Source organism: Rhamphochromis longiceps, linkage group LG3 (genome assembly GCF_057381845.1).
Source record: "Rhamphochromis longiceps isolate RC_006_pf linkage group LG3, R_longiceps_female_GT1.1, whole genome shotgun sequence".
Classification (NCBI taxonomy): Eukaryota; Metazoa; Chordata; class Actinopteri; order Cichliformes; family Cichlidae; genus Rhamphochromis; species Rhamphochromis longiceps.
Window position 1 is genome coordinate 66,450,939 of NC_140559.1, and position 12,720 is coordinate 66,463,658.

The 12,720-nt window shown below is 58.3% G+C and overlaps 4 non-coding genes and 3 pseudogenes across 4 annotated transcripts; all 7 read left to right on the plus strand.

Annotated features, from left to right (window-relative positions):
* The first annotated feature begins 708 nt into the window (after positions 1 to 708).
* LOC146676263 (5S ribosomal RNA) lies at positions 709 to 827 on the plus strand (annotated as a pseudogene).
* A 1,812-nt stretch (positions 828 to 2,639) lies between these two features.
* LOC146676264 (5S ribosomal RNA) lies at positions 2,640 to 2,758 on the plus strand (annotated as a pseudogene).
* Positions 2,759 to 3,939: 1,181 nt separating this feature from the next.
* Positions 3,940 to 4,058, plus strand: LOC146676265 (5S ribosomal RNA). Its single transcript, XR_014911193.1, has one exon. It is a non-coding gene; the product is annotated as a 5S ribosomal RNA (ribosomal RNA).
* Positions 4,059 to 5,477: 1,419 nt separating this feature from the next.
* Positions 5,478 to 5,596, plus strand: LOC146676266 (5S ribosomal RNA). The gene has a single exon (XR_014911194.1). It is a non-coding gene; the product is annotated as a 5S ribosomal RNA (ribosomal RNA).
* Positions 5,597 to 6,769: 1,173 nt separating this feature from the next.
* LOC146676267 (5S ribosomal RNA) lies at positions 6,770 to 6,888 on the plus strand. The gene has a single exon (XR_014911195.1). It is a non-coding gene; the product is annotated as a 5S ribosomal RNA (ribosomal RNA).
* Positions 6,889 to 9,405: 2,517 nt separating this feature from the next.
* On the plus strand, positions 9,406 to 9,524 carry LOC146676268 (5S ribosomal RNA; annotated as a pseudogene).
* A 1,093-nt stretch (positions 9,525 to 10,617) lies between these two features.
* LOC146676269 (5S ribosomal RNA) lies at positions 10,618 to 10,736 on the plus strand. Its single transcript, XR_014911196.1, has one exon. It is a non-coding gene; the product is annotated as a 5S ribosomal RNA (ribosomal RNA).
* The last annotated feature ends 1,984 nt before the right edge of the window (positions 10,737 to 12,720 follow it).

Genomic DNA, 12,720 nt, shown 5'->3' on the forward strand with positions numbered 1-12,720 from the left:
CAAACCAGGCCCTGTGGTTCTTGCTCAGGCCACTTACACCACACCAGGGCCTTATTTGGTATTGAGGCCACTTACACCACACCAGGGCCTGTGGCTCTGGCTTAGGCCACTTACACCACACCAGGGCCTGTGGCACTTGCTCAGGCCACTTACACCACACCAGGGCCTGTGGCTGCTGGCTGAGGCCACTTACACCACACCAGGGCCTGTGGCTCTTGCTCAGGCCACTTACACCACACCAGGGCCTGTGGCACTGACTGAGGCCACTTAGACCACACCAGGGCCTGTGGCTGCTGGCTGAGGCCACTTACACCAAACCAGGGCCTGTGGCTGCTGGCTGAGGCCACCTACACCACACCAGGGCCTTAGTTGCTATTGAGGCCAATTACACCACATCAGGGTCTGTGGCTCTTGCTCAGGCCACTTACACCACACCAGGGCCTGTGCTTCTGGCCGAGGCCATCTTCACCAAACCAGGCCCTGTTTTGCTTGCTGTGGCCATGTACAACACACCAGGCCCTGTGCTGGTTCCTGAGGCCATCTTCAACAACCCAGGGCCTGTGCTGTTGGATAAATGCTAAACTGAGCCTTTGGGTTAGGGTATTATGCAAACATGCAGGTATGGTTATAGGATTGTCTTCGTAACTTCAGGTACTTGCCACCTAATCACTTGAATCCATAAATTGAGACATTGTGCTGGGGCCAGCAGCTTACGGCCATACCACCCTGAGCACGCCCGACCTCGTCTGATCTCGGAAGCTAAGCAGGGCTGGGCTTGGTTAGTACTTGGATGGGAGACTGCCTGGGACTACCTGGTGCTGTAAGCCTTTCATTTTCATGTCATTGAACCGCTTTTGATCCAGAGAAGGGGTGTATTAAAAGACCAAAAGCAGCTGCCCATTAATGAGGGCACATTAACGACATTGCTTTTGGCTCTTTTCCAATGTCTTGTGCTGCTAGCTGATGCAACCTACACCACACAAGGGCCTGAGTGACCGGCTGGGGCCACTTACACCACATCAGGGCCTGTGGCTCTGGCTGAGGCCACCTACACCACACCTGGGCATTAGTTGCTATTGAGGCCAATTACACCACACCAGGGTCTGTGGCTCTTGCTCAGGCCACTTACACCACACCAGGGCCTGTGGCTCTTGCTCAGGCCACTTACACCACACCAGGGCCTGTGGCACTGGCTGAGGCCACTTACACCACACCAGGGCCTGTGGCTGCTGGCTGAGGCCACCTACACCACACCGGGGCCTGTGGCTGCTGGCTGAGGCCACTTACACCACACCAGGGCCCTTTTGCTGCTGGCTGAGGCCACTTACACCACACCAGGGCCTGTGGCTGCTGGCTGAGGCCACTTACACCACACCAGGGCCTGTGGCTGCTGGCTGAGGCCACTTACACCACACCAGGGCCTGTGGCTGCTGGCTGAGGCCAATTACACCACACCAGGGTCTGTGGCTCTTGCTCAGGCCACTTACACCACACCAGGGCCTGTGGCACTGGCTGAGGCCACTTACACCACACCAGGGCCTGTGGCTGCTGGCTGAGGCCACTTACACCACACCAGTGGCTGTGGATTCTGGCTGAGGCGACTTACACCACACCAGGGCCTGTGGCTGCTGGCTGAGGCCACTTACACCACACCAGGGCCTGTGGCTCTTGCTCAGGCCACTCACATCACACCAGGCCCTGCGCTTCTGGCCGAGGCCATCTTCACCAAACCAGGCCCTGTGGTTCTTGCTCAGGCCACTTACACCACACCAGGGCCTTATTTGCTATTGAGGCCACTTACACCACACCAGGGCCTGTGGCTCTGGCTTAGGCCACTTACACCACACCAGGGCCTGTGGCACTTGCTCAGGCCACTTACACCACACCAGGGCCTGTGGCTGCTGGCTGAGGCCACTTACACCACACCAGGGCCTGTGGCTCTTGCTCAGGCCACTTACACCACACCAGGGCCTGTGGCTGCTGGCTGAGGCCACCTACACCACACCAGGGCCTGTGGCTGCTGGCTGAGGCCACTTACACCACACCAGGGCCCTTTTGCTGCTGGCTGAGGCCACTTACACCACACCAGTGCCTGTGGCTGCTGGCTGAGGCCACTTACACCACACCAGGGCCTGTGGCTGCTGGCTGAGGCCACCTACACCACACCAGGGCCTGTGGCTGCTGGCTGAGGCCACTTACACCACACCAGGGCCCTTTTGCTGCTGGCTGAGGCCACTTACACCACACCAGTGCCTGTGGCTTCTGGCTGAGGCGACTTACACCACACCAGGGCCTGTGGCTGCTGGCTGAGGCCACTTACACCACACCAAGGCCTGTTGCTCTTGCTCAGGCCACTCACATCACACCAGGCCCTGCGCTTCTGGCCGAGGCCATCTTCACCAAACCAGGCCCTGTGCTGCTTGCTGTGGCCATGTACAACACACCAGGCCCTGTGCTGGTTCCTGAGGCCATCTTCCACAATCCAGGGCCTGTGCTGTTGGATAAATGCCAAACTGAGCCTTTGGGTTAGGGTATTATGCAAACATGCAGGTATGGTTATAGGATTGTCTTCGTAACTTCAGGTACTTGCCACCTAATCACTTGAATCCATAAATTGAGACATTGTGCTGGAGCCAGCAGCTTACGGCCATACCACCCTGAGCACGCCCGACCTCGTCTGATCTCAGAAGCTAAGCAGGGCTGGGCTTGGTTAGTACTTGGATGGGAGACTGCCTGGGAATACCTGGTGCTGTAAGCCTTTCATTTTCATGTCATTGAACCGCTTTTGATCCAGAGAAGGGGTGTATTAAAAGACCAAAAGCAGCTGCCCATTAATGAGGGCACATTAACGACACTGCTTTTGGCTCTTTTCCAATGTCTTGTGCTGCTAGCTGATGCAACCTACACCACACAAGGGCCTGAGTGACCGGCTGGGGCCACTTACACCACATCAGGGCCTGTGGCTCTGGCTGAGGCCACTTACACCACACCAGGGCCTGTGGCTGCTGGCTGAGGCCACTTACACCACACCAGGGCCTGTGGCTGCTGGCTGAGGCCACCTACACCACACCTGGGCATTAGTTGCTATTGAGGCCAATTACACCACACCAGGGTCTGTGGCTCTTGCTCAGGCCACTTACACCACACCAGGGCCTGTGGCTCTTGCTCAGGCCACTTACACCACACCAGGGCCTGTGGCACTGGCTGAGGCCACTTACACCACACCAGGGCCTGTGGCTGCTGGCTGAGGCCACCTACACCACACCAGGGCCTGTGGCTGCTGGCTGAGGCCACTTACACCACACCAGGGCCCTTTTGCTGCTGGCTGAGGCCACTTACACCACACCAGGGCCTGTGGCTGCTGGCTGAGGCCACTTACACCACACCAGGGCCTGTGGCTGCTGGCTGAGGCCACTTACACCACACCAGGGCCTGTGGCTGCTGGCTGAGGCCACCTACACCACACCAGGGCCTGTGGCTGCTGGCTGAGGCCACTTACACCACACCAGGGCCCTTTTGCTGCTGGCTGAGGCCACTTACACCACACCAGTGCCTGTGGCTTCTGGCTGAGGCGACTTACACCACACCAGGGCCTGTGGCTGCTGGTTGAGGCCACTTACACCACACCAAGGCCTGTTGCTCTTGCTCAGGCCACTCACATCACACCAGGCCCTGCGCTTCTGGCCGAGGCCATCTTCACCAAACCAGGCCCTGTGCTGCTTGCTGTGGCCATGTACAACACACCAGGCCCTGTGCTGGTTCCTGAGGCCATCTTCAACAATCCAGGGCCTGTGCTGTTGGATAAATGCCAAACTGAGCCTTTGGGTTAGGGTATTATGCAAACATGCAGGTATGGTTATAGGATTGTCTTCGTAACTTCAGGTACTTGCCACCTAATCACTTGAATCCATAAATTGAGACATTGTGCTGGAGCCAGCAGCTTACGGCCATACCACCCTGAGCACGCCCGACCTCGTCTGATCTCGGAAGCTAAGCAGGGCTGGGCTTGGTTAGTACTTGGATGGGAGACTGCCTGGGAATACCTGGTGCTGTAAGCCTTTCATTTTCATGTCATTGAACCGCTTTTGATCCAGAGAAGGGGTGTATTGAAAGACCAAAAGCAGCTGCCCATTAATGAGGGCACATTAACGACACTGCTTTTGGCTCTTTTCCAATGTCTTGTGCTGCTAGCTGATGCAACCTACACCACACAAGGGCCTGAGTGACCGGCTGGGGCCACTTACACCACATCAGGGCCTGTGGCTCTGGCTGAGGCCACTTACACCACACCAGGGCCTGTGGCTGCTGGCTGAGGCCACTTACACCACACCAGGGCCTGTGGCTGCTGGCTGAGGCCACCTACACCACACCAGGGCATTAGTTGCTATTGAGGCCAATTACACCACACCAGGGTCTGTGGCTCTTGCTCAGGCCACTTACACCACACCAGGGCCTCTGGCTCTTGCTCAGGCCACTTACACCACACCAGGGCCTGTGGCACTGGCTGAGGCCACTTACACCACACCAGGGCCTGTGGCTGCTGGCTGAGGCCACTTACACCACACCAGGGCCTGTGGCTGCTGGCTGAGGCCACTTACACCACACCAGGGCCTGTGGCTGCTGGCTGAGGCCACCTACACCACACCAGGGCCTGTGGCTGCTGGCTGAGGCGACTTAAACCACACCAGGGCCCTTTTGCTGCTGGCTGAGGCCACTTACACCACACCAGTGCCTGTGGCTTCTGGCTGAGGCGACTTACACCACACCAGGGCCTGTGGCTGCTGGCTGAGGCCAATTACACCACACCAGGGTCTGTGGCTCTTGCTCAGGCCACTTACACCACACCAGGGCCTGTGGCACTGGCTGAGGCCACTTACACCACACCAGGGCCTGTGGCTGCTGGCTGAGGCCACTTACACCACACCAGGGCCTGTGGCTGCTGGCTGAGGCCACTTACACCACACCAGGGCCTGTGGCTGCTGGCTGAGGCCACCTACACCACACCAGGGCCTGTGGCTGCTGGCTGAGGCCACTTACACCACACCAGGGCCCTTTTGCTGCTGGCTGAGGCCACTTACACCACACCAGTGCCTGTGGCTTCTGGCTGAGGCGACTTACACCACACCAGGGCCTGTGGCTGCTGGCTGAGGCCACTTACACCACACCAAGGCCTGTTGCTCTTGCTCAGGCCACTCACATCACACCAGGCCCTGCGCTTCTGGCCGAGGCCATCTTCACCAAACCAGGCCCTGTGCTGCTTGCTGTGGCCATGTACAACACACCAGGCCCTGTGCTGGTTCCTGAGGCCATCTTCAACAATCCAGGGCCTGTGCTGTTGGATAAATGCCAAACTGAGCCTTTGGGTTAGGGTATTATGCAAACATGCAGGTATGGTTATAGGATTGTCTTCGTAACTTCAGGTACTTGCCACCTAATCACTTGAATCCATAAATTGAGACATTGTGCTGGAGCCAGCAGCTTACGGCCATACCACCCTGAGCACGCCCGACCTCGTCTGATCTCGGAAGCTAAGCAGGGCTGGGCTTGGTTAGTACTTGGATGGGAGACTGCCTGGGAATACCTGGTGCTGTAAGCCTTTCATTTTCATGTCATTGAACCGCTTTTGATCCAGAGAAGGGGTGTATTAAAAGACCAAAAGCAGCTGCCCATTAATGAGGGCACATTAACGACACTGCTTTTGGCTCTTTTCCAATGTCTTGTGCTGCTAGCTGATGCAACCTACACCACACAAGGGCCTGAGTGACCGGCTGGGGCCACTTACACCACATCAGGGCCTGTGGCTCTGGCTGAGGCCACTTACACCACACCAGGGCCTGTGGCTGCTGGCTGAGGCCACTTACACCACACCAGGGCCTGTGGCTGCTGGCTGAGGCCACCTACACCACACCAGGGCATTAGTTGCTATTGAGGCCAATTACACCACACCAGGGTCTGTGGCTGCTGGCTGAGGCCAATTACACCACACCAGGGTCTGTGGCTCTTGCTCAGGCCACTTACACCACACCAGGGCCTGTGGCACTGGCTGAGGCCACTTACACCACACCAGTGGCTGTGGCTCTTGCTCAGGCCACTCACATCACACCAGGCCCTGCGCTTCTGGCCGAGGCCATCTTCACCAAACCAGGCCCTGTGGTTCTTGCTCAGGCCACTTACACCACACCAGGGCCTTATTTGCTATTGAGGCCACTTACACCACACCAGGGCCTGTGGCTCTGGCTTAGGCCACTTACACCACACCAGGGCCTGTGGCACTTGCTCAGGCCACTTACACCACACCAGGGCCTGTGGCTGCTGGCTGAGGCCACTTACACCACACCAGGGCCTGTGGCTCTTGCTCAGGCCACTTACACCACACCAGGGCCTGTGGCACTGGCTGAGGCCACTTAGACCACACCAGGGCCTGTGGCTGCTGGCTGAGGCCACTTACACCACACCAGGGCCAGTGGCTGCTGGCTGAGGCCACTTACACCAAACCAGGGCCTGTGGCTGCTTGCTGAGGCCATCTTCACCAAACCAGGCCCTGTGCTGCTTGCTGTGGCCATGTAAAACACACCAGGTCCTGTGCTGGTTCTTGAGGCCATCTTCAACAATCCAGGGCCTGTGCTGTTGGATAAATGCCAAACTGAGCCTTTGGGTTAGGGTATTATGCAAACATGCAGGTATGGTTATAGGATTGTCTTCGTAACTTCAGGTACTTGCCACCTAATCACTTGAATCCATAAATTGAGACATTGTGCTGGGGCCAGCAGCTTACGGCCATACCACCCTGAGCACGCCCGACCTCGTCTGATCTCGGAAGCTAAGCAGGGCTGGGCTTGGTTAGTACTTGGATGGGAGACTGCCTGGGAATACCTGGTGCTGTAAGCCTTTCATTTTCATGTCATTGAACCGCTTTTGATCCAGAGAAGGGGTGTATTAAAAGACCAAAAGCAGCTCCCCATTAATGAGGGCACATTAACGACATTGCTTTTGGCTCTTTTCCAATGTCTTGTGCTGCTAGCTGATGCCACCTACACTCACCAGGGCCTGAGTGACCGGCTGGGGCCACTTACACCACATCAGGGCCTGTGGCTCTGGCTGAGGCCACTTACACCACACCAGGGCCTGTGGCTGCTGGCTGAGGCCACTTACACCACACCAGGGCCTGTGGCTGCTGGCTGAGGCCACCTACACCACACCAGGGCATTAGTTGCTATTGAGGCCAATTACACCACACCAGGGTCTATGGCTCTTGCTCAGGCAAGTTACATCACAACAGGGCCTGTGGCTGCTGCCTGAGGCCACATACACCACACCAGGGCCTTAGTTGCTATTGAGGCCAATTACACCACACCAGGGTCTGTGGCTCTTGCTCAGGCCACTTACACCACACCAGGGCCTGTGGCACTGGCTGAGGCCACTTACACCACACCAGGGCCTGTGGCTGCTGGCTGAGGCCACCTACACCACACCAGGGCCTGTGGCTGCTGGCTGAGGCGACTTACACCACACCAGGGCCCTTTTGCTGCTGGCTGAGGCCACTTACACCACACCAGTGCCTGTGGCTTCTGGCTGAGGCTACTTACACCACACCAGGGCCTGTGGCTGCTGGCTGAGGCCACTTACACCACACCAGGGCCTGTGGCTCTTGCTCAGGCCACTTACACCACACCAGGGCCTGTGGCTCTTGCTCAGGCCACTTACACCACACCAGGGCCTGTGGCTCTTGCTCAGGCCACTTACACCACACCAGGGCCTGTGGCTGCTGGCTGAGGCCACTTACACCACACCAGGGCCTGTGGCTGCTGGCTGAGGCCAATTACACCACACCAGGGTCTGTGGCTCTTGCTCAGGCCACTTACACCACACCAGGGCCTGTGGCACTGGCTGAGGCCACTTACACCACACCAGGGCCTGTGGCTCTGGCTGAGGCCACTTACACCACACCAGGGCCTGTGGCTGCTGGCTGAGGCCACTTACACCACACCAGGGCCTGTGGCTGCTGGCTGAGGCCACCTACACAACACCAGGGCATTAGTTGCTATTGAGGCCAATTACACCACACCAGGGTCTGTGGCTCTTGCTCAGGCCACTTACACCACACCAGGGCCTGTGGCTCTTGCTCAGGCCACTTACACCACACCAGGGCCTGTGGCACTGGCTGAGGCCACTTACACCACACCAGGGCCTGTGGCTGCTGGCTGAGGCCACTTACACCACACCAGGGCCTGTGGCTCCTGGCTGAGGCCACTTACACCACACCAGGGCCTGTGGCTGCTGGCTGAGGCCACTTACACCACACCAGGGCCTGTGGCTGCTGGCTGAGGCCACCTACACCACACCAGGGCCTGTGGCTGCTGGCTGAGGCGACTTACACCACACCAGGGCCCTTTTGCTGCTGGCTGAGGCCACTTACACCACACCAGTGCCTGTGGCTTCTGGCTGAGGCGACTTACACCACACCAGTGCCTGTGGCTGCTGGCTGAGGCCAATTACACCACACCAGGGTCTGTGGCTCTTGCTCAGGCCACTTACACCACACCAGGGCCTGTGGCACTGGCTGAGGCCACTTACACCACACCAGGGCCTGTGGCTGCTGGCTGAGGCCACCTACACCACACCAGGGCCTGTGGCTGCTGGCTGAGGCCACTTAGACCACACCAGGGCCCTTTTGCTGCTGGCCAAGGCCATCTTCACCAAACCAGGCCCTGTGGTTCTTGCTCAGGCCACTTACACCACACCAGGGCCTTATTTGGTATTGAGGCCACTTACACCACACCAGGGCCTGTGGCTCTGGCTTAGGCCACTTACACCACACCAGGGCCTGTGGCACTTGCTCAGGCCACTTACACCACACCAGGGCCTGTGGCTGCTGGCTGAGGCCACTTACACCACACCAGGGCCTGTGGCTCTTGCTCAGGCCACTTACACCACACCAGGGCCTGTGGCACTGACTGAGGCCACTTAGACCACACCAGGGCCTGTGGCTGCTGGCTGAGGCCACTTACACCAAACCAGGGCCTGTGGCTGCTGGCTGAGGCCACCTACACCACACCAGGGCCTTAGTTGCTATTGAGGCCAATTACACCACATCAGGGTCTGTGGCTCTTGCTCAGGCCACTTACACCACACCAGGGCCTGTGCTTCTGGCCGAGGCCATCTTCACCAAACCAGGCCCTGTGCTGCTTGCTGTGGCCATGTACAACACACCAGGCCCTGTGCTGGTTCCTGAGGCCATCTTCAACAACCCAGGGCCTGTGCTGTTGGATAAATGCTAAACTGAGCCTTTGGGTTAGGGTATTATGCAAACATGCAGGTATGGTTATAGGATTGTCTTCGTAACTTCAGGTACTTGCCACCTAATCACTTGAATCCATAAATTGAGACATTGTGCTGGGGCCAGCAGCTTACGGCCATACCACCCTGAGCACGCCCGACCTCGTCTGATCTCGGAAGCTAAGCAGGGCTGGGCTTGGTTAGTACTTGGATGGGAGACTGCCTGGGACTACCTGGTGCTGTAAGCCTTTCATTTTCATGTCATTGAACCGCTTTTGATCCAGAGAAAGGGTGTATTAAAAGACCAAAAGCAGCTGCCCATTAATGAGGGCACATTAACGACATTGCTTTTGGCTCTTTTCCAATGTCTTGTGCTGCTAGCTGATGCAACCTACACCACACAAGGGCCTGAGTGACCGGCTGGGGCCACTTACACCACATCAGGGCCTGTGGCTCTGGCTGAGGCCACCTACACCACACCAGGGCATTAGTTGCTATTGAGGCCAATTACACCACACCAGGGTCTGTGGCTGCTGGCTGAGGCCAATTACACCACACCAGGGTCTGTGGCTCTTGCTCAGGCCACTTACACCACACCAGGGCCTGTGGCACTGGCTGAGGCCACTTACACCACACCAGTGGCTGTGGCTCTTGCTCAGGCCACTCACATCACACCAGGCCCTGCGCTTCTGGCCGAGGCCATCTTCACCAAACCAGGCCCTGTGGTTCTTGCTCAGGCCACTTACACCACACCAGGGCCTTATTTGCTATTGAGGCCACTTACACCACACCAGGGCCTGTGGCTCTGGCTTAGGCCACTTACACCACACCAGGGCCTGTGGCACTTGCTCAGGCCACTTACACCACACCAGGGCCTGTGGCTGCTGGCTGAGGCCACTTACACCACACCAGGGCCTGTGGCTCTTGCTCAGGCCACTTACACCACACCAGGGCCTGTGGCACTGGCTGAGGCCACTTAGACCACACCAGGGCCTGTGGCTGCTGGCTGAGGCCACTTACACCACACCAGGGCCAGTGGCTGCTGGCTGAGGCCACTTACACCAAACCAGGGCCTGTGGCTGCTTGCTGAGGCCATCTTCACCAAACCAGGCCCTGTGCTGCTTGCTGTGGCCATGTAAAACACACCAGGTCCTGTGCTGGTTCTTGAGGCCATCTTCAACAATCCAGGGCCTGTGCTGTTGGATAAATGCCAAACTGAGCCTTTGGGTTAGGGTATTATGCAAACATGCAGGTATGGTTATAGGATTGTCTTCGTAACTTCAGGTACTTGCCACCTAATCACTTGAATCCATAAATTGAGACATTGTGCTGGGGCCAGCAGCTTACGGCCATACCACCCTGAGCACGCCCGACCTCGTCTGATCTCGGAAGCTAAGCAGGGCTGGGCTTGGTTAGTACTTGGATGGGAGACTGCCTGGGAATACCTGGTGCTGTAAGCCTTTCATGTCATTGAACCGCTTTTGATCCAGAGAAGGGGTGTATTAAAAGACCAAAAGCAGCTCCCCATTAATGAGGGCACATTAACGACATTGCTTTTGGCTCTTTTCCAATGTCTTGTGCTGCTAGCTGATGCCACCTACACTCACCAGGGCCTGAGTGACCGGCTGGGGCCACTTACACCACATCAGGGCCTGTGGCTCTGGCTGAGGCCACTTACACCACACCAGGGCCTGTGGCTGCTGGCTGAGGCCACTTACACCACACCAGGGCCTGTGGCTGCTGGCTGAGGCCACCTACACCACACCAGGGCATTAGTTGCTATTGAGGCCAATTACACCACACCAGGGTCTATGGCTCTTGCTCAGGCAAGTTACATCACAACAGGGCCTGTGGCTGCTGCCTGAGGCCACATACACCACACCAGGGCCTTAGTTGCTATTGAGGCCAATTACACCACACCAGGGTCTGTGGCTCTTGCTCAGGGCACTTACACCACACCAGGGCCTGTGGCACTGGCTGAGGCCACTTACACCACACCAGGGCCTGTGGCTGCTGGCTGAGGCCACCTACACCACACCAGGGCCTGTGGCTGCTGGCTGAGGCGACTTACACCACACCAGGGCCCTTTTGCTGCTGGCTGAGGCCACTTACACCACACCAGTGCCTGTGGCTTCTGGCTGAGGCTACTTACACCACACCAGGGCCTGTGGCTGCTGGCTGAGGCCACTTACACCACACCAGGGCCTGTGGCTCTTGCTCAGGCCACTTACACCACACCAGGGCCTGTGGCTCTTGCTCAGGCCACTTACACCACACCAGGGCCTGTGGCTCTTGCTCAGGCCACTTACACCACACCAGGGCCTGTGGCTGCTGGCTGAGGCCACTTACACCACACCAGGGCCTGTGGCTGCTGGCTGAGGCCAATTACACCACACCAGGGTCTGTGGCTCTTGCTCAGGCCACTTACACCACACCAGGGCCTGTGGCACTGGCTGAGGCCACTTACACCACACCAGGGCCTGTGGCTCTGGCTGAGGCCACTTACACCACACCAGGGCCTGTGGCTGCTGGCTGAGGCCACTTACACCACACCAGGGCCTGTGGCTGCTGGCTGAGGCCACCTACACAACACCAGGGCATTAGTTGCTATTGAGGCCAATTACACCACACCAGGGTCTGTGGCTCTTGCTCAGGCCACTTACACCACACCAGGGCCTGTGGCTCTTGCTCAGGCCACTTACACCACACCAGGGCCTGTGGCACTGGCTGAGGCCACTTACACCACACCAGGGCCTGTGGCTGCTGGCTGAGGCCACTTACACCACACCAGGGCCTGTGGCTCCTGGCTGAGGCCACTTACACCACACCAGGGCCTGTGGCTGCTGGCTGAGGCCACTTACACCACACCAGGGCCTGTGGCTGCTGGCTGAGGCCACCTACACCACACCAGGGCCTGTGGCTGCTGGCTGAGGCGACTTACACCACACCAGGGCCCTTTTGCTGCTGGCTGAGGCCACTTACACCACACCAGTGCCTGTGGCTTCTGGCTGAGGCGACTTACACCACACCAGTGCCTGTGGCTGCTGGCTGAGGCCAATTACACCACACCAGGGTCTGTGGCTCTTGCTCAGGCCACTTACACCACACCAGGGCCTGTGGCACTGGCTGAGGCCACTTACACCACACCAGGGCCTGTGGCTGCTGGCTGAGGCCACTTACACCACACCAGGGCCTGTGGCTGCTGGCTGAGGCCACTTACACCACACCAGGGCCTGTGGCTGCTGGCTGAGGCCACCTACACCACACCAGGGCCTGTGGCTGCTGGCTGAGGCCACTTAGACCACACCAGGGCCCTTTTGCTGCTGGCCAAGGCCATCTTCACCAAACCAGGCCCTGTGGTTCTTGCTCAGGCCACTTACACCACACCAGGGCCTTATTTGGTATTGAGGCCACTTACACCACACCAGGGCCTGTGGCTCTGGC